Source organism: Scyliorhinus torazame, chromosome 8 (genome assembly GCF_047496885.1).
Source record: "Scyliorhinus torazame isolate Kashiwa2021f chromosome 8, sScyTor2.1, whole genome shotgun sequence".
NCBI lineage: Eukaryota > Metazoa > Chordata > Chondrichthyes > Carcharhiniformes > Scyliorhinidae > Scyliorhinus > Scyliorhinus torazame.
The window spans coordinates 230515468-230536876 of NC_092714.1; the positions used below are offsets into that span (position 1 = coordinate 230515468).

Genomic DNA, 21409 nt, shown 5'->3' on the forward strand with positions numbered 1-21409 from the left:
TCGCTCGTTCAAAATCCTGGCACTCCCACCCTAACAGAACTCTGGGTGTGCCTACACCTCAGGGATGGCAGCGCCTCAAGAAGGGAGCTCATCACCACCATCTGAAGGGCAATAAATGCTGGCCTAACCAGTGACGTCCACATCCCATAAATTAATAAATCCCCAAACTCCCCATCAAAGAAGATCTAGGACTCCCGCCAAGCATGGACTAAGCCGAAGCTACCATTAAACACAAAAAAAGTGGAAACGCCTCAGGGGTGGATGGGATCCCAGTGGATATTTTCGAAGCATATCAAAGAAGCAGTCTCAACATCATGAAAATTCAACTCCTGTACCATCCCGCCTCAGGGCAAGGTCCCGTCTCTACCTGACTCTTCTAAACAGCTCAGAAATTTGGATGCCCCCTCAAGGCCCTGGAGAGGTACCATCAATGCTGTCGGAGACGGGTTTTTCACATCAACTGGGAGGACAGGAGTACTAACATCAGTGTCCTTGATGGCGCCAGGAGCACCAGCACTGAGGTCACGATAATCCGAAACCGACTCCGCTGGGCTAGCCACGTGCTTACGATGTCAGACTTCTGACTTTCAAAAGCAATCTTCTTTGCCCAGCTCAAAGAAAGCTTCTGAACAAGAGCAGGACAAAGGAAATGCTTCAAAGGTACCTTGAAGGCTTACCTCAAGAAATGCAACATCGACGTCAATGCCTGGGAGACCCATGCTCAGAAGAGACTTTCTTGGAGGAACCTCCTGATTGAAGCGACACAATTCTTCAGGGACACTCAACGGCATTCGGCAGCTCGGAAAAGGAGCCTGAGAAAGGAATACCAGCAATATAGAGTCCAAGGCCCAATCCCAACTCCTGGAACACCTACCAAGTGTGCAATCAAAGATACGCTCCACGTGTGCTACCGTACTGCCCTCTGATTCCGGAGATGGAATGGTGGGGGTGGAGGGAAACGGTGGAGGAAAAGCTTTCACTGCTGCAACATTTAAATAGCTGTAGATTAGGGTCAGGATACAAATTTTAAATGTAAAAGACTTCAGTTTGTGCCACAAAGAAGATTGTCTGAGGACCCAGCAGCACATGACAAAGTCAAAATCACAAACTTCTCCAGTGATATTTTGTTATAATAAAGGGAATGAATGAAGTCTTCTACAGTGATCATTCACTAATGAGTATTATTGTCCACCTAAGAAACTCCTTGTCATTGTTTATGGGTTCTGTGGGTCCTTGTGCGGCTGATGAGACTGGCTAGCACTGTGGCTTCACAGCGCCAGGGTCCCAGGTTCGATTCCCCGCTGGGTCACTGACTGTGCGGAGTCTGCACGTTCTCCCCGTGTCTGCGTGGGTTTCCTCCGGGTGCTCCAGTTTCCTCCCACAGTCCAAAGGCATGCGGGTTAGGTGGATTGGCCATGCTAAATTGCCCTTAGTGTCCAAAAAGGTTAGATGGGGTTATTGGGTTATAGGGATAGGGTAGAGGGGAGGGCTTAAGTAGGTCGGTGCACACTCGATGGGCCGAATGGCCTCCTTCTGCACTGTATGTTCTATGTATCTATGTATGTATGTATCCAGAAATGTAGTCAATCATGCTGAGAGCACCTCATTTTATAAGTGAAACTCATGGTGCCAAATTCAATGTGCTCATATCAATCTGTGGAAGTCCTCTCCCAGCCCATAGGGACATTTGACAAATTGGGAAATCCAGTCAGAAATTCATAGATACTTCTTTGTCATCCATAGAATTGAAAGAATCCTCACTGTGGAGGAGGAGGCCATTTAGCCCATCGAGCCTGCACCAACCCTCCGACAGAGCACCCTACCTAGGCCCACTCCCCCACCCTATACCCGTAACCCTGTGCATTGATCATGGCCAAGCAACCTAACCTGCGCACCTTTGGACCGTGAGAGGAAACCTGAGCACCCGGAGGAAACCCATGCAGACACTGGGAGAATATGCAACCTGCACACAGTCACCCAAGGTCAGATTCGAACCCGGGTTCCTGGTGTTGTGAGGCAGCAATGCTAACCACTGTGCCACCGTCATATGGTTCTGAAACTTCGTTAAGAAATCTCTAATCTGTGGAATCCAGTTGAGGCTTTGTTGCCAGGCAGAAAGTGGGGAATTATCCCCAGAAGACCACAGCGACATTTTTAAACAGCATTCCGAACCCAGGAGAGGGGAACAAGAAGTAAATCAGCACACTTCAAAATATATTAAATAAATGAGTAGAAATGTGTGTGCAAAAGGGGGCTTAATAGGGCAAATTAATTTAAAAGAATCATTGGCCCAAATGTTTCTTTTTTGGAGGAGGGACAGAGGTAGGAGGAAATGAGATTGAGTTTAGTGATTACAATTTGTACTTTAGAAGCAATTTGCTCTCATGTCAATATTTTTGCTTTAGGCCTTACTTAATAAAGACTGCTTTGATCACAATGGACATGTTCCCATTAAGTGACTTACACTGAACTTGGAAAATTGCAAGGACAGTTCTCAAAGTTAATGATAAAAAGACTTTACATGCCATCACTAGAATTTGATGAGTTTTTTGCAAACGTGCCTGTACTTAGGAAAAGGTTTAGTGGCCTTTGAAAATATGCAGATCGGTAGATAGATTAATGGAACATGAGTTTCACCCTATCGTCGTAACCCAATAACCCCTCCTAACCTTTTTGGTCACGAAGGGCAATTTATCATGGCCAATCCACCTAACCTGCACGTCTTTGGGAGGAAATCGGAGCACCCGGAGGAAACCCACGCAGACACGGGGAGAACGTGCAGACTCCGCACAGTGACCCAGTGGGGAATCGAACCTGGGACCCTGCCGCTGTGAAGCCACAGTGCTAGTCACTTGTTCTACTGTGCTGCCCGTGTTGTGAAGGTGAAAGTTTCAAAGAGGGGGCACCGGTGGCATGTTTTAATGTCACTGGAGTAGTGATCCAGAGGCCCACTGCGGTAGCTAGCCCCTTTAAGGGGCTGTGCATCAGAAAGGTCATGTGACCTGATTGCCTAATGGGGAACGTCCATGGGGATCTTGCAACCAATTGTGATTCTAGTGTTAATTCTATTCTATTTTTGATTTGGAAATCAGGGCAGAGCATTAACGCAGTTCCCCACTACCACAAATTTTGCCATCGGGTATCCCTCATTTGGGGACATCGTAGGTGTCAGCACACCCGAAGTGCAATGGGCTAGCCTCGTCCTGGGCAAACCACCTTCTTGATTATGGTTTTAACCCTGCCAGGTAAGTATGACCCTTGTGCTGAGAATGCAGACATCGATATAATGCTTTGTTTATTGTTTGAATTTGAACCAGGGGCTGGTTTAGCACACTGGGCTTAATAGCTGGCTTCTTAAGCAGACCAAGGCAGGCCAGCAGCACGGTTCAATTCCCGTACCAACCTCCCCGAACAGACGCTGGAATGTGGCGACTACGGGCTTTTCACAGTAACTTAATTGACGCCTACTTGTGACAATAAGCGATTTTCAATTCATAATAAACCCGTCAATGTTAGTTAGCTCACTGGTGGGCGTCAATTATTGCATTTAGTACATTGGCGACGAGGAAAACAACAGCGTCTCAGATTGCAACAAAGGAAGAATTTGGAAGCAAAGTTCGGTCAAAGTCGCAGAATAAGTCCAATCGAGTCCAGCCTGCAAAAAAGCAAAAAGTAGTCATGCCTCACTTTAGAAAACTGGAAGCTATCGACACCAGTACAGAACACTGGGTACAGTATGTGGAGCGTTTGAAATATCTTTGCTGTGCTAATGAAATAGAGAAGGAGGATATGAAAAAAGTAATTTTGCTGACTGCATCTGTCTCCATTTGGTGGGTTTGTAATGAATATTGGTGATCAATAAATGGAGACAGATCACCAATAATCATTATAAACCCACCGACTCCCCACAGCTACCTCGACTACAGCTCCTCAAACCCCACTCTCTGTAAGGACTCCATGCCATTCTCCCAGTTTCTCTGCCTTGGCTGCACCTGTTCCAATGATGCCACCTCACCTTCCGATTTGGTACATTACTGCCTTATGGACTCCAGACTAAGTTCAACGACTTTAAACAGTAACTTCCACTTCCATCTTAACCCTCCCTCCCACCCCCAAAAAACGATTTTGTAGTGTGTTGTTCATTGATTTTCATCTCCTGCCTTAATACAACCCACCGCTCGTCCACTTGGTCACCTGTCCCTGGCTGCTCAGTTGCTCCCATTAACACATTCTGCGAGCTCATTTTTTGTCACCATTAGTACTCTTCATCCCTTAACGGCACCATTAACCCTTTGTCTTATTTCCCCTTTGCCCTGATCTATCCCTGGTTTTCTATTCAGCCCTCCCTCCTCCGTCCCCCTTCCAAGTATATTGCTTATTTTCCCAAAACGGGTCATTTAGATCTGAAACATTAACTCTCTGTCCAGAGATGCTGCCAGACCTGCTGACTTGCTCCAGCAGTTTCCGTTTTTATTTCAGATTTCCAGCATTCACAGTATTTTGCTTTTAGCTGTTTTGTGCAGAATCCTTGAAGTCAAAAAAAAGTCCTTCAGCATGCATCACACTACTCCCTGTAGACTTCCGTATCTTTAAATAGCAGTATAAAGCACCAAACATTTTCACAATCGCAGCAAGAGCCAATAGAAATCATTCAGCAATGAACCAGCAAGTAGTTGATGATGTCTTCAAATAGTGTTGGTGTGGGTCCTTCCTGCTTTTGAACACACTTCGGCTGTGCAAGGTTGAGAGACGGTATCAACTGAAGTGTTGAATTCCAAGGTGACTCAGCTGATGGTAAATCAGCATTACACACTGATTAAAGTCAGAATGTGCCTAACCTGCATACTTCAGGTGGATGGCTCTTGCATCCGCACTAGTGCCCTGGCCAATAATGTGTGCACAGAATCATTTCAGTGAATTTACAGTGCAGAAGGAGGCCATTCAGCTCATCGACTACGCACCGGCCCTTGGAAAGAGCACCCTACTTAAGCCCATACCTCCACCCTATTCCCATAACCCAGTAGCCCCACCTAACCATTTGGACATTAAGGGGCAATTTAGCATGGCCAATCCACCTAACCTGCACTTCAATGGACTGTGGGAGGACACTGGAGCACCGGAGGAAACACACGCAGACAGGGGGAGAAAGTGTGCAAAACTTCAAACAGGCAGTCACCCGAGGCCGAGAATTGAACCCAGGACCCTGGAGCTGTGAGGAAGCAATGCTAACAACTGTGCCACCATGCCGCTCTGCTCCCCAGTGATTAAGAAAATTTGTGTAGGCTAAACTGGTGAGAACCTCACCAGGGCCCGAAGAAAGTGACTTAAAGGTGTGATTGAACAGCCAAGCTGTGCCCGTAAAGCAGTGGATGCCATGTTGGAGGTAAAACCACATCCATAGCACCAAAGGACATGGCGCCACTGGTCAAATTTTGTGGCCTTTTAATCCATGACAACGATCTGTTTTTTAGTCTGATAACTTTTTTTAAAAATTGGCCGGGATTTTCCGGGCTCTCCGCAGCGTGTATTGTGGCAGCAGAGGCAGCTTGCCATTGACAGCCAGCAGGACCAGGCTTATGGCGCTTTGTATGGCTCGCCAACCCCACTGCCAGGGAACCCGCCACGGGGAGCCACCACAGCGGGATCGAAAGGTCCCATCATCGGGAAGGGCCAGAATATCTCGCCCATAAAGTCATAAAGTTAGTCGACAGGAGCTAACCGAATGTCTCCATGAACCAATGTTGTATTTTACTCTTGCAAAAATAATATGCCACACACATGGTAGGATGAATTTTTCCACTGCAATTCTGCATTTGATGGAGTGAGCCATGATTTTAATTGAACAATCTTAGGGCAATTTATGGTAAAATACAAGAAAGAAAACAGCACGTCTTATTAAATAGGGATCAAGTCAGTGAAATGATTTGGAATTTTTTTGAAAGAATCCATGTATATACAACGTGTGATTTGCTAACCTGCGCTGTGGAAATCATCCACAGCAGAAGAGTGATTTTAGAATAGAGTCAATTAGCACCCAGAGCAGACATGTGATTTAAAGTAGGAATGCTCAGTACTGTTTTGTAGCGTTTCATTATATTTTTGAACTATTTATAATTTCTAAAGTTACTTTATCAAAATCAAACATATAAACAAAGTATACACTGCAAAGTTTAAGGAACACTGTAGAAAACGACAGCTAAGCATTGGGCAGGAAGGAATACTTCTATAATCTTGTCAATTTATGTTGCTTACACAAAGCAGCCAAGGCCAAGTTCAAAATCCAACTTTTAGAAACACAAAGCAAATGTTGCATCCTCATCCTCTCAATCCAAAGATAATGTGTGATGAGAAAGAATTGACATAACATATTTTTCATCACAAGAGAAGGGAAAAGAGTAGTGTAACGGATAACATTGTAGCTTTCTCCTTATTCCAAGGTCATGACATCTTCGTTCCTCTTGAAATTCATGATGCCAATTTGTTGTAATTTGTGTTAGGTATGATTCCAGCCAGTGGATATTTTTTCCTGATTCTCATTTACTTCAATTTTACTCAGATTGTTTGATGCCATGCTTCGTCAAGTGTGACCTTGATGTCCAGGGTTGGATGCTTTTGTTGTGTCCGGCATCTAAGTGAATGTTATGTGGCCCAACTGGTTAAATTTTTATTTAACTTATCTGCAGCAGTTTGATACAACTGAGTGCCTCACTGGGCCATTTCAGAAGGCAGTTAAGAGTTAGCCACATTGCTGTGGGTCTGGAGTTACATGTAGGCATGTAAGGACGGCAGATTTCCTTCACATACATTAGAAAGCCCAATAGGTTTTACGCCAATCCAGTAGTTCCATTGCCACCATTACTGACACGAGCTTTAATTCCAGGTTTATTTAATTAGCTGAATTTAAACTCCCCAGGTGCAGTGGTGGAATTTGAACGCATCTCTGAATCATTACTCCAGACCTCTAGACGACTCTCCTGGTAACATAATTACATTGCTACCGGAGACAAGACCATCATTTTGCAACATTATTTTATGAAATATTTTAGGGTTTGTTTTGAACATTCAAAGTAGCATTGTTGTGATTAGTGCTAATAGCATCAAATAAGAAAAGTGCTGAATTATCTGTCAGATGTTATCCAGCATCATAAGACTAAACGGTGAAGTATAATGGTTTCACATTAGGATGTCCTGAACTAATGTCATTCCTGTTATGTGAAAATCCTTGATATACTACTTGTTAAATTTTGCATGATTCACTCCACTGCAACTCATATATTTTGTGGTCTCTTTCCACATCACACATGTGCTGAATAAATTTATAATAATCATTCTTGTCCCAAGTAGGCTTACATTAACACTGCAATGAAGTTACTGTGAAAAGTCTCGACACCTGTTCGGGTACACAGAGGGAGAATTCAGAATGTCCAAATGACATAACAGCACATCTTTCGTGACTAGTGGGAGGAAACTGGAACACACGGAGGAATCCCACGCAGCTGCGGGGAGAATGTACAGGCTCCGCACAGACAGTGACCCAAGCCGGGAATCGAACCTTGGGCCCTGGCGCTGTGAAGCAGCAATACTAACCACTGTGCTACCGTGTCGCACATCTACTGTATCTGGTGTTCCCAGGCAGTCTCCCATCCAATTTCTAACCAGGCCTGAGTCTGCTTAGCTTCGGAAATCAGGCGGGATTGGGCGTTTTCAGACTAATTGCATGAGGATAGATTCTGAAACAAATGTACCCACATGAATTGAAATAAAATTGAATTGAGAAGGGAGCATAGTGCTTCAATACTTCAAAAGAGCAAAATTCAGGTTAAAAACATTGGTGGCTTCAAAATGTACACAGGGCAGAACTTCCAAGGAGTGGCAATCGCAGTTGGATTGCCATTCCGCTCGTTTTTACTTACCTCTGTTAGGAGGTGAACATTTCTCACCTGGCCCTCTGACTTGGGCCTGTTAAGAAATGTGCAGCATACCAGCTCATGGGACTCTTCAGTGCAGGGCAGCAGCATCGGCTGAAGTGAAGCCACGCCTCCTTTTTTACAGCACCTACTGCCGTAAAACAGATCCCAGCCACTTTGAGAAGCCTGGGAGAAGATAGGTGTATAATGTAAGTGGGTGTGGGGTTGCGGTAGGACCGGTTGGTGGGGGAGGGGGAGGAGGTAGAATGGGTCGGAGGTTAGGATGGAGGAATGATGGATCGGGGGATGGTAAGTCGGGTTGAGGTGCATGAGATGGTTCGAGAGGTAGTCAGGGCTGAGGTAGTGGGGTGTGTGTGGGCTAGTCGGGGTAGTTGAGAGGGTAGTGACGTTGTTGTCATAGGGGCGGTGTAATTGGGGGGGTCGAGAAGGTAATCGGGGTGGGGGGGGGTACTCAGGGGAGGAAGGTAGCTGGCATCAGTACCAATGTTACCCAGGAGTTAGAAGTGATTTTCATCCTTCAAGCATTTCCTGAGTAACTATTCTGATAAGACGTAAGAGCCCTCTGAAGTCTCTGATTTAAATTGGATGGTTCCCAGTGCAGGGTAATCGCCTATCGGAAGTTTGAACTTCCTGCACAATTCCCATGCAGTCGTTACAAGGGGCCTCCCGTAGTGCATATTCTGGGATTCCTCCCGGGTATGACCCCATCCCTGGAACGGAAGTCGTGGGCCAGTGTAATCTTTGCATTAGTTTCTTCTACAAGAATACCACAAATGCATTCACTTTCACAGTCTGCACTGAACAAATAGTTTGTTTCAGACAAATGTCTTCTCCATTAAGATAATAGTTAAGATCAGAATTCGTATTGTTCCATTCTCCTAACCAGTTACATTCAGTACATTACTATTTGGCACAACTAACTTCCAAAATGAAGCAAAGGCAAAAAGCTGTAAAATTATCTAAGATTCTTTAAATAGAGGTATTATAAATATAACATGACAGAATGGGAAAGTGAGAAAGCTTAGCATACCATCGCGGGTAATGGGTGGGGACGGTAGCACAAGTGGATAGCACTGTGGCTTCACAGCGCCAGGGTCCCAGGTTCGATTCCCTGCTGGGTCATTGTCTGTGCGGAGTCTGCACGGTCTCCCTGTGTCTGCGTGGGTTTCCTCCGGGTGCTCCGGTTTCTTCCCACAGTCCAAAGACGTGCAGGTTAGGTGGAGTGGCCATGATAAATTGCCCTTAGTGATCAAAAAAGTTTAGGAGGGGTTATTGGGTTACGGGGATGGGGTGGAAGTGAGGGCTTAAGTGGGTCGGTGCAGACTCGATGGGCCGAATGGCCTCCTTCTGCACTGTATGTTCTATTTTCTAAAAGATGGGAAAATAAAGAAATCATTGGAAGACAAAGACCTGCTGCGGAAGGATTCTCTGTTGGCTGACGACAAAATCGGAAAAGGCGATTGGGCAGAAAATAGGTTTCAACACCAAAATCGCGGCGGGTGCAGATTTGACGCCAAATCGCAATTCTCCGTCACCTCGACAACAGCGTCAATGCAGTCCGGAACGCACGTACAGTAAACACCATTTGCATTTCATTAGCAGGCCTGACCCGATATTCTCCGGGGTCGCGATTCACCGCCTCCAACGGCCCGGTTCACTTGCGCTTTTAAAAATTGTAAAACTTTGTCATGGCTCATGAGGGAGAGAGAGAGGGTGGCACGGTGGCACAGTGCTTAGCACTGCTGCCTACAGCGCTGAGGACCCGGGTTCGAATCCCAGCCCTGAACCACTGTCCATATGGAGTTTGCACATTCTCCTTGCGCCTGCGTGGGTTTCACCCCCACAACCCAGGGATGTGCAGGTTAGGTGGATTGGCCACGCTAAATTGCCCCTCAATTGGAAAAAAAATAATTGGGTACTCTAAATTTATATCTTTTTTTTAAATGAGGGAGAGAGAGGATGTAGAACACAGAGAGGTATGACTGTGGGCTGGCGGGCTAGGCAGTGGCCTGACTGGCCGGGGTGGAGGGCGGGTTGTTTTCTGCGAAACAGGCCAAGTGGCCGGGGTGGTCCCCCACTGGACCGGGACGGTGCCCAGGCATGGACCGCCATTGCCGTGGCCTGCAAGGCAGCCATCTTGCTAAGCACCTGACTGACCACCTACCTTGGTTCCTGGTTCTGCAGAGTGACATGGCTGTAAGGGTGCCTCTAGCCCAGCACCCCACCCTCCATCTTGCCACCCCCACCCAGCCACCACCCATTGGCGGGACATCAGGCAGCCCACCCAGGGCAATGCCCACTGAAGCCCCTTCAGGGGATGCAGGGTAGGGGACGCGGAACATACTACTGGCAAGTGCTGTGCCAGCTGACAGCACACCTGACATCAGGGATGGGCGCCAGGGCCAGAGGCCCCCATGGTTCTGGGCATATTGGGGCCAGGGGTGTGGGGATGGGGGGGGGGAACATACATGGCAGAGCCCACAGTGACAACCGGGGCCACTATGTAGCCCATTGGACACCCCCCGGTTGGGGGGCTGGCTCCTGCGCAATAGGGTTATCCACTGTGGTCGTGGCTGATGACATATCCGGTGGCCACAGGCCGGTGCAGAGACCCGCAAAAATGATGCCCATGTAGCAAACAGGAGCGTGATCGAGCAGTGCTTCAGCCTTCTGAAGGCACCTTCAGGTGCCTGGGCCGCTCTGGAGGGCCCCTCCAGCATGGTGCTGAGAGGGCCGCCCGCATCGTGGCAGCCTGCTGTGTCCACCACAACATCACACAGCAGAGGGGTGATGTGCTGGAGGAGGAGAAAGGCAAGGCCTCGTCCGACGAGGAGGAGTGGGGGAGGGGAAGGATGGACAGGACATGGGAGCCAGTCAAGCACGACGAGTGCACCAGGGTGATTTCCACCCTGAAACCTGGCGCAACCAGGCCTGGATAGGCCCAGCTGCTGCTCAGGCGTCCCAGGTGGCATGGTGCTGTCCTGTTCTACCTGCAGCCCACCAGATGCGCCAAGTACAGGAGGAGGTATTCCGGGGTGCTGCGGTGTTCCATCACCTCTTGCGTGAGTCACCGGCAAGCACCCCATCACCTCCTTATCTCTCAGGGTGCCCCATGGCCCCCGGTTACTCCATGAGACGGAGTTGTAAGCGGAGCTATTCGCTGAGGCTTCCCGCCACCTGGTGCTGTCATCATGGAGGCCCACTCTGGTCTCGACCAGGGTCTGCATACTGTTAGCTTGGGTGGCACGCATGGTAGGCATCACCTCCTGCTCCTGCACGCCGTTGGACCCTTGCAGGTACTGGATGCTCGCTGACAACCCCTCATGTAGTCACTGGCTCTGCAGTTGCATCTCCACAATTGAAGGACTGTCCAGTTCAGTAGCAGAAAACCTGTCTGGACGGCAGCTAGTCCCTGGGGTGGGTCTGCCCTCTGACCGTCTGCCCCTTGGGAGTTCCTACCTCCACCTGATGTACTGCATCAGCTGTCTGGTGCACACCAGAGAGTGTCCCAGGAGTCTCTTCACTAAAGTGTCCAACCGAGGTGAGTGTATCAGATGGTGGAGGGTGTTGGAGACAGTTGCATCGGGAAATCAGTGACATTCTCAGACTCGAGCTCCGGGGTTTCCGGAGTCTTGGGTCAAGGGCTGCCGTCCAAGCTGCTCTTGCCATCAGTGCTCGGCTCTCAGGGGGCTCTGGCTGTGGCACTGGCTGGGGGCGTGGGACACCAGAAGGCTCCGCCCCATCACCAGCAGGTCCTGCAAGACACAAGACAAGACGCATGATTAGACCGCGGGCTGGGGTGGAGTGGAGGTGGTGGGGGTGCTGGTGGGGTGAGGGTGAGGGGGTGGTGAGGGTGGTGGTGTTGTGGGGGTGAGGGTTGGGGTGGTGTGAGGGTGGGTGTGAGAGTGGGAGTGAGGGTGGTGTGGGGGTGAGGTGGGTGTGGGGGTGGTGTGGGGGTGGGGGTGAGGGGGTGATGAGAGTGGGTGTTATGAGGGTGAGGTGGTGTTGGTGTGGGGGTGAGGGTTAGGGTGATGTGAGGGTGGGCGTGAGGGTGGGATGAGGGGGTGGTGAGGGTGAGGGTAATGTGGGGTTGAGGGTGGGGGCGAAGGGGTGGTGAGGGTGAGAGTGAGGGTGTTATGAGGATGAGGGTGATGGTTGCGCGGCCACAGACCCGACAATTCATGGCTGTAACTATAGGTTAAAGCCGGGGGGCTTTACGCTGCGCGCCTGCTAGCCGCTCACCAAACGGACCATCGGTGCAGCTTTTGTGCCCTTTTTTTGGTGTGAAACATCGCTGTTCCCATGCCGGCGTAAGCACTTAGTCTTCAAATCGGAGAATCCAGCCCATAGCCTCAGGAATGGAGAATCCAGCCGCTCATGTGGCAAAATATATGCAGTAGAAATGTTAAATTAACATGAAACTTTTGAAGAGATAAGAAATGGAAGGCATTATCGAAAGAGCCCTTCTAAAGAATGCAGAATCTGTCAGGAAGAAAGCACAGGATTTTGAGAATAACCAATAATAGGAATCGTTATATTCAGAGGATTGAGTAATTAGATAGGTGTGTGGGATGAATAAGGTAAAAGGCCTATTTCTTTTTGCAGAGATGCAGGTCTCTGGAATAATTTTTGACACAGGAAATCACCAATGTCTTTCAAAAGGAAGCTTGTTAACCTCCCGAACGAAGAGGCCATTTCCAGTTACAGGGTTCACTTGCCAAATGCTTGTCATTGTGATCAGTCATGGCAACCATTGCCTCCCTCAATTGCCTTTATGAGTCAGGCAAGAGCTTCCCCAGTGCTTTTTACTGAATTGGCCACAGGGGTTTGAGGAATGAAGGATGGTTAGAGATGCGTGGCAGTGTCCAAGGTTGCATCTTAGACTGAATGGAGAAGACTTGTGCACCCTGATTCCATTTTCTTGTCCTGCATTTTGTATGTTTGAATTGTGTAGGTCAACAATGTACTGAAATACCCTGTGCCCTGGCGGGGCGGGGGGAACCTGCTGGAATTCTTGACGCTTGAAAAGGTCAAATTTGAACTGAGGGGCAGGATGGAGGGGTTCTACAATTCATGGGCGTTATTCATAATGCACTTTCGAGAATTGGATTACATTGAACATTGGGGGGGGTGCTGGGAGGGTTGGGGTGGTCACCCCGACTGTATGTGTTAATGGTGACTATGGGTGATTCCTGAATCCTTTTTGTCATTTGTTTATGTTAACATGCGGGCTAATGTTTGGGGGTTTGGTGGGAGGATGGGATTGTTGTTATTGATATGGGGATTGACATTGCATTCATTACTGATTATTGTTTATTGCTGGGAATACATTTGGGAGAAAATGTGAGAAAGGAGGAGAAAAAAAATATTTTTTACAAAAATCAATGTACTGAAATTTGGAGACTGGAATTCGAAGAACTAGAATGAAGCTTGTGGTACTAAAATGCTATGTGCATGCACATTGGCAGCCTTACAAAAAGAGATGTAGAAATGGGTGATATATTGCTGAATTGCAAAATGAATGCTACCTAAGCTTCTTTCACTGCAATATCTGACTGTGAGAAGCTGCCTCGTGCATTGCTCACAATTGAGTTGATAGGAATAATTTTGACTGTGCAACAGTGTAAAAATGGACAACACTGAATTGCCTTTTTCACACCCTGTCTGATTTTGATGTCCACCGACTGTATCCTTTCATCCCAAATTTGGCATCACACTGACTGTAACCTACAAAGGTAAATCTATAACTGTGATCCAATATGGGCACACGAGTGAATCACTAATTTAAGGGAGAATCAATCCACTTGTGTTCCACATTCCCTATGGATGTGTGTTTGAACCTGACATAAAACTGCCAGGACAGGAGTGGGGGCAGGGCAGAGTTAGGAAAAAAAGGCAGGAGTATAGATGCAAGCCAAGATCGACACATTACAACCAGGTTGATGTAGGCAGGGAAGCAGGGATGGAGCTGAACTAATGGGCCATCATTTGCTGAAGAAGTGAATTGAACACCATCTGCTGTTAGGTAAACCTGCCCTTACACATTCAGACTTTTAAACTTTTTGTGAGGCAAGGTGCTGAAATTGCGAGCTGGTAACATTGCAGCACAAGAAACTGAAGACATGAAAGGAACAGCACAAGCAGCTGTGTATCTCCTTAACCAATCAGATTGAAGAATAATGAAATTAGTAGTGCAAGGGCTGATAAAAATGTTAGATTGGGGGAATTTCATGTCAAAGCAGGCCCAAAAAGGGAAATAAAGAGAGACAAAGCAAGACACAAACAAAAAGTTGATGAATAAATATTTTCTAAAATCTCCAACAACAATTAAAACAAAAAGGAAAAGGGCAGCACAGTGGCGCAGTGGTTAGCACTGCAGTCTCATGGCGCCGAGGTCCCGGGTTCAATCCTGGCTCTGGGTCACTGTCCGTGTGGAGTTTGCACATTCTCCCCGTGTTTGCGTGGGTTTCGCCCTCACAACCCAAAGATGTGCAGGGTAGGTGGATTGAACACGTTGAATTGCCCCTTAATTGGAAAAAATGAATTGGGTCCTCAAAATTTTTTTTTTAAAGGAATGAAAATCAGCATTTGTCATTGTTAATTTCCAGTGTCAGAGTAGTTAACTGGTAGGAAATAGCACATGTCACATTGCTAAAAGGGTGCCTAAGCTGAAATAGACAAAACATATTTTCCGTTCACACTTCATGCTGTTCAGTGCATTTAAATGGCGAGGCAGTCAATGAGGTGCCATTTTCCAAAGCTATTGGCAGAGCGATTCATCTCAGACAGCTATCCTTTTGGAAATCGATATTTAACCGACATATCTGCCCTCATCTGAATTTTCTGGGGTGTTTGTTCATAAATAATGTGCCATTAACCTCACTGTTCTTTTGACAGCAAATTGTGGTCCATTGTTTAGGAGTCCAAGTGTAGGGAATGGGACAGAAAGGATTGGATCTTGACTTGAGGGAACCTCTAATGTGGGAGGTAGAGAAATGGGCAGGCCAACACAGCAGCAGGAGCTCAGAAGCAGAGTCAACGGGAGGATTGAATGGACATAGGTACATTCAAAAGAGAGCTGGCTTGGAGGTTGACTGAATTGCATGGAATTTAAAACAAGAGTGATCCACATTGAGCGTTCAGTTCCATTGTCAGTTTAGGAAGAGGATTTGGGAATGGCAAAAGTAAATGCTGCAAATACTCACCCGCTCTGGCACATCTGTGAAAAGAGATGTTTCTGGTCATTCACCTTTGGTCAGAACTAGCAAAAGCTAGAGATGTAACTTGTTTCAAACAAGTATGGAGGCATGGAAAAGGATGAGGGGGGGAAAAAAGGGGGAAGACTTGTGGTAGAGAGAAAAGCAAGAAAGATTAAATGACGAAAGGGACAATAGTGCAAAAGGAGATGCTAACGAAACATGCTGACTGAATGGAGGCGTAATAGGATGGTCACCCAATCTGCATTTGGTCTCCTTAATGTAGAGTCTGTACAATCCGCAAGTGTGACCCCAACTTTCAAGTTGCCTGCCATTTTAATTCTCCCTCCTCATCTGACGTCTCTGTCCTTGACTTCCTACACTGTCTGTTCGAATGAAGCTCAATGTAAATTAGAACAGCACCTCATCTCTCAATTAGGTACTTCACAGTTTTCCAGAATCAGCATTGTTTCAAATCATAACCTCTGCCCTCATGTCTTCCAGATCACAACTGTTGGTGCTGAATCTGCATTTCCCATTTATACCTCCCCCAACCCATCATTTGTTTCTTCACATGCTTCATTGTTATTTCCTTCTGTCGTGCACCATCATTCCCTTTGACAATTTGGCCATGATTTAATGGGACAAAGACAGAGTCCCATTTTGGGCGTGTTTAGTGGGGTGTTTCTCGGTGCTGACCCCGCTATTTAACGGCACTTTGTTCAGGTTTGTTTGGCCTCGGCGGGGAACGACCTGTTGAGGCTGCCTGTACATCATTTCCTGCACGAGCTTAGCTCGCCAGTGCGGAAAGGTATTCACGGATCGAGGTGCCATTTTTAAATACCGAACCAATCTTTCGACACCGCTCAGCCACCCCACTGTGGCCTCCGGACCCCCCCCCTTCCCCCCGCCCCACTGCACCCAACTTACCTCTTCCAGGGTCCTCGAGCCCCCCCCCCACTCATCCCACCGCTTATGGGCAAGGCATCCCGGGCCCAACCCCCGACACAAGCAACCTGCCACCTGGGCACCTTGGCACTGCCACCCTAGAAGTGCACCTGCCAGTTTGGCAGTGCTGCCCAAGTGACAGTGCCAAGGTGCCTGTCTGACAGTGTCAAGGTGTCTGGGTGCCAGAGGGAGAACCAGGGTACCACTCTGCCCAGGGCCCAACCCCCTCTAATGGACTTGTAGACCAGCAGGTGCCATTATGCCTAGTCCACATTTGTGGAAACTGGTGCTAAATGGTGCACTGACGAGGTCTCCCAGGCAAGGCCGTTAGTTCCAGGAGAATATAGCGAGGACGAGATCCAAGTCAGGAACGAGGAGGCTATTAAATCGCGCACTTTATCTCCCCTTGTCTTCTATCCTCTGCAGGGCTCCCCTTTTGTTCGTTCCCCCTTCCCCACTTTCCTTGCTCTGTATACGCTTAAAGTCTGTTATATCTCAAACTTTTTTTAGTTCGGATGAAAGATGGTCAACCTTTCCCTCTTCACAGATGCTGCCAGCCCATCTGAGAATCTCCAGCATTTTCTGTTTCTATTCTCTAGCATCAGTGGTATTTTCATAGATTCATAGAATCCCTTCAGTTCATAAGGAGGCCTTTAGGCCCATCGAGTCTGCACCAGCCCTTTGAAAGAGCACTCTACCTAGGCCCACTTCCGCACCATATCCCCGTCACTCCACCAAATCGTTGGACACTATAGGGAACAATGGCCTATCCACCTAGCCTGCACATCTTTGGACATTGGGAGGAAACCAGTGTACTGGAGGAAACCCACGCAGACACGGGAGAACGTACAAACTTCACACAGACAGTCACCCAAGGCTAGAATTGAATCCGGGTCCCTGCCGCTGAGGCAGCAGTGCTAACCGTTGTGCCACCATGCCAACCTATTTTGTAAAAGAAAATCAGAAATGCAGAAGGGAGACATTGCAGCGCTGGCAAAGGTTAGTCCTGTAGTTCTGGTGTGATGCATTAGAAATATTGAAACTTCATTCCAAAATCAGGAGGCAAGAACTAATGGGCAGGTAAGTGAACATGCACAAAAGTCTTAATGTTATAGATAGATGTTGCATTCATATACGTTATGAATATATGATTTTTATGAGTATATTTATTGTTAAATATGTGTTGATTTTTAAAAAATTATTTAAGGGCCCAGATGGACGGGAAGGCAAAAAGCTTTTTAGATTTTTCCAATGTCAAACTGGGAAATGTCAGTCGAATTTCCGGTCCAACTTCAACTAAAGCAGGAGGTACATCTGAGCCTCAAAGAAATAGCAATGAAGTGAAGTGAAAACAAACTTTAATATTAATAAGGGATCAGATCAGAGGCATTGAAGAGCAGTTAAATATGAGGTCAGAAATATGGCGTACCGGAGTTGTGATTTTTTTTTTTGCAATGAATCGGATACAACATAATCGCCAGAGTAAATTCAGCTTTTTCAGCTCTTTAAAATTGTTCAGAAGGATTATTCTGGGATTGTTAGATTGATTATTTTTACATAATGTGCAAAACATTGCAAATAAAACAAATCCTGGATATATATGAAGTAGTTGGGCAATAAATACACATTAGCATAAATTTGTGATGGCAGGGTATAATGGACAAATCGACTGAAATATTTGGACGATGTCGCAGCATTCGTATAGGATGAAATACACCTGAGGATTGGAGAAAAGAAAATGCGATGCAAATATGTTAAAAAGGAAAAGGGATAATCCAGGCTGGTTAGCCGGACATGTATTGTAGAAAAAATACTGGAGGGTGCCTTAATAGAAACAAAGGATGGATATAGAAGAATATAGAACCATTAGATTGTGTCTAATAAATCTCTTGGGTGGAACTCTCTGTTCCTGAGACTCTGGGCTGGATTTTACGATTTTGGGGCTATGTTCAGAGGATCTGTGGCATTTTACGTTTGAAAAATCGTCGCCGTCCCAGCACCAATCCTCCAGCCGGTGAAAGGCCAGCATCCTCGCCAAGTAAAACGACCAGCCTCAATGAAATAAATGGCCAGAGAATTGCCGGACCCTGCGTATGCGCACGGCGACGACCTGCAGCAGTCGCGCCGTACAACATGGCGCCGGAAGTGTGTAGACCCGACCTGCCAGATAGTGCCCCCCTGGACACACCCACGCCACCACATGGCCACCCCCCACCAGTCCCCCAGCCTTCGCCAAAACCCGTCTCCGGCCAGCAGCACAACTCCCGCCCCACCGTAGCGGCGCTGGACACAGTCCGCAGCCGTCACGCCGGGTTCGCGACTGCTGAGACCACACGTCAACCGTGCGGTTGGGAACTCAGCATATCAGGGGTGGCGCATCGGGGGAGGGCCTTCAGGTGATGTCCTGAGGCCGTCCCAACGGCGTGCGACGTGTGCCGCGATGATGCTGTTTTGGAGATAGTGCAGCGTCCAAAAACAGGCGCCGCACCCAACTCCATCGTAAAAAGGGATTCTCCGCCTGATGTGGAACGGAGAATCCCGCCTTATGTGTTGATGCTGGGGCAGAATTTGTGGTCTTTTACGACAGCAAAACTGGTGTTGCACCTAGACAGATTCAGCGAACGTTGAGGGGCTGGCACCGGCGCCACGTGGAACACAATCGATTCCAATGAGAAACCGTGCTGACTTCGCTGGGTCCGTGATTGACACTCAGGAGGCCAACAAGCTGCAGCCGCATACACACACTACACTCCCCATACACACCATCCCAGCCAACAAGATGGCGCTGGAGCGCACCCATCCCGCTGATGGGTCTGCTGCGGCCAGAGGGCACCCATACGACCCGTGGTCATAAGTTCACAGTGGGCAGTCAGCAGAGTGCGCAACTGCATGGTTGCCTTGCAGGCTGCAGCAATGGTGTTCTGTGCCCTTCCTCGCCCACCCCACAGCCCCGTCCTGGCCACCCCCTTGCTACTCCCTACGGATCTGGCAGAAGTCGCCCAGCCAGCGGCAAAACTGTCAGCAAACTATGGCGATGTTGGACACTTTCCACACCCCGTCTCTCTCCCTCATCAGCTACGGCGCCTGTTTCACAATTTTTAAAAGTGCAAGTGAACCTCGCCGCCGTGAATGCCGCCCAGTGGAGGCGAAGAATCGCGGCGGCCTGGAGAACACCGGGTGAAGCCCGCTAATGATATGCCAGCAGTGTTTACTGTACATGCGGAGTGAAACGCATTGATGCCGATATCGAGGTGACGGAGAATTGCAATTTCACATGAACCCGGCTCCCACCCCGATTTTGGCGTCAAAACCGATTCTGCACCCAATCGCGTTTCCGGATTCCTGTGTCAGCTGCTGGAGAATCCCACCCCTTGCCTTCGTTATCTCCGTGTGTAAACAAAAACTCTATGTATAGGCGCCACTCAATGGGTATTGTTTGTGGAGATTTTAACAAAGCTTTAGATACGGTGCCACATAGACGATTGGCTGATAAAAGTGGACGGCTTAGGTTGATGGCTCCAGCAATGGATAAAATATTCTGACCCAAAGTTCTAAACAGAACAACAGAAGAGAAAGTGAATAGTGGAGTAACTCGGGGATCAGTGCCATTGACAATTTGCATAAATTACTTCGAAGTAGGGACAGGGACAAATATCAAATAGGGAAGGACAGAAAACAATGGAGAATAGGCTAATCTAGAAAGATTGGGGTAAAGAGCTGACACTACTACATGCCATTTAATGTGAGAAAACAGGGTCATCAGATTGGGAAAGGATAATAAATAGTGGCTTTAAGAAAATGGCATTATTCAACTGAACATGTCACAGCAGTGAGGTTGAGGATTTATATGGTTACACGATATGGACAGTAAAAGAGCAAAAAAACTAGGGCTGGACAACCTGAGAAATTGGGCTTTCATAGTTGTACAGCCTTTCAAGCATCTTTGAAAATAAATTTTGGTAAGTGTCAGTTTGACATACTTTTCATCTAAGTGTCAAGAATTTGCAGATTCAAGCTCCACTTACTTTTAATATTCATCTACGGGATGTGGGCTTCGCTGGTTAGGCCAGCATTTATTAGTCAGCACCAATTGCCCTTGTGCTGAGCTGGTGCTGGTGGTGAGCTGCCTTCTTAAACCGCTGTAGTCCCTGTGGTGTAGGTGCACCCACAGTGATGTTAGGGAGGGAGTTCCGGGATTTTGACCCAGAGACAATGAAGGAACAACGATATACTTCCAAATCAGGACAGTAAATGGCTTTTAGGGGAACATCCAGGCCGTGGTGTTCCCATGTATTTGCTGCCCTTATCCTTCTAGATGTTAGTGGAAGTGTGTTTGGAAGGTGTTGCCTAAAGAGGCTTAAGGAATTCCTGCAGTGCTTCTAGTAGATGGTACGTACACACTACTGCCAATGTGTATTGGTAGTGTAGGGAGTGACTATTTGAGGATGGGTGCCAATCAATTGGGCTGCTTTGTGTCGAGCTTCTTGAGTGTTTTTGGAGCTGCACTCATCACAGCAAGTGGAGAGTATTCCATCACACTCCCGACGTGTGCCTTGTATGTGGTGGACAGGCTTTGCGGAGTAAGGAGGTGAGCTACTCACGACAAGATTCCTAGCTTCTGACCTGCTCTTGTAGCCACAGTACGTATATGGCTGGTCCAATTCAGTGGTGATCAATGGTGACCTTCAGAATATTGATAGTGGGGAATGCAGCAGTGGCAATGCCAATGAATATCAGGATCAATGGTTAGATTATCTTGTGTTGGAGATGGCCATTGCCTGGCACTTGTGTGGCACGAATGTTACTTGCCATTTGTCAGCCCAAGTCTGGATATTGTCCAGGTCTGGTTGCATTTTGACATGGACTGCTTCAGTTACTGAGGAGTGGCGAATGGTGCTGAACATTGTGCATTCATCGGCGAACATCCCCATTTCTGACCTAATGGTGGAAGGTAGGTGATTGATGAAGCAGCTGAAGATGCTCCCCAGGAACGTCTGCAGTAATGTCCTGGAACTGAGATGATTGAAATCCAACCACCACAACCATCTCCTTTTGTGCTAGGTATGACTCCAACCAGCAGAGAGTTTTCCCCCAATTCCCATTGACTCCAGTTTTGCTAGGGGTCCTTGATGCCATCTCAGTCAAATACTGCCTTTGTGTCAAGGGCAGTTACTCTAGCCTCACATCTGAAATTCAGCTTTATTGTCCATGTATGAACCAAGGCTGTAATGAGGTCAGAAGTGGAGGTATCCTGGTCGAACCCGAACTGAACATCAGTGAGCAGGTTATTGCTGAGTAAGTGCAACTTGATAGCGTTGTTGATAACGTCTTCCATCA

At 47.5% G+C, this 21409-nt stretch overlaps 1 non-coding gene across 1 annotated transcript; it reads right to left on the bottom strand.

Moving 5' to 3' along the window:
• Window positions 1–3089: 3089 nt before the first annotated feature.
• On the bottom strand, window positions 3090–3253 carry LOC140428957 (U1 spliceosomal RNA). Its single transcript, XR_011948959.1, has one exon. It is a non-coding gene; the product is annotated as a U1 spliceosomal RNA (small nuclear RNA).
• Window positions 3254–21409: the final 18156 nt, after the last annotated feature.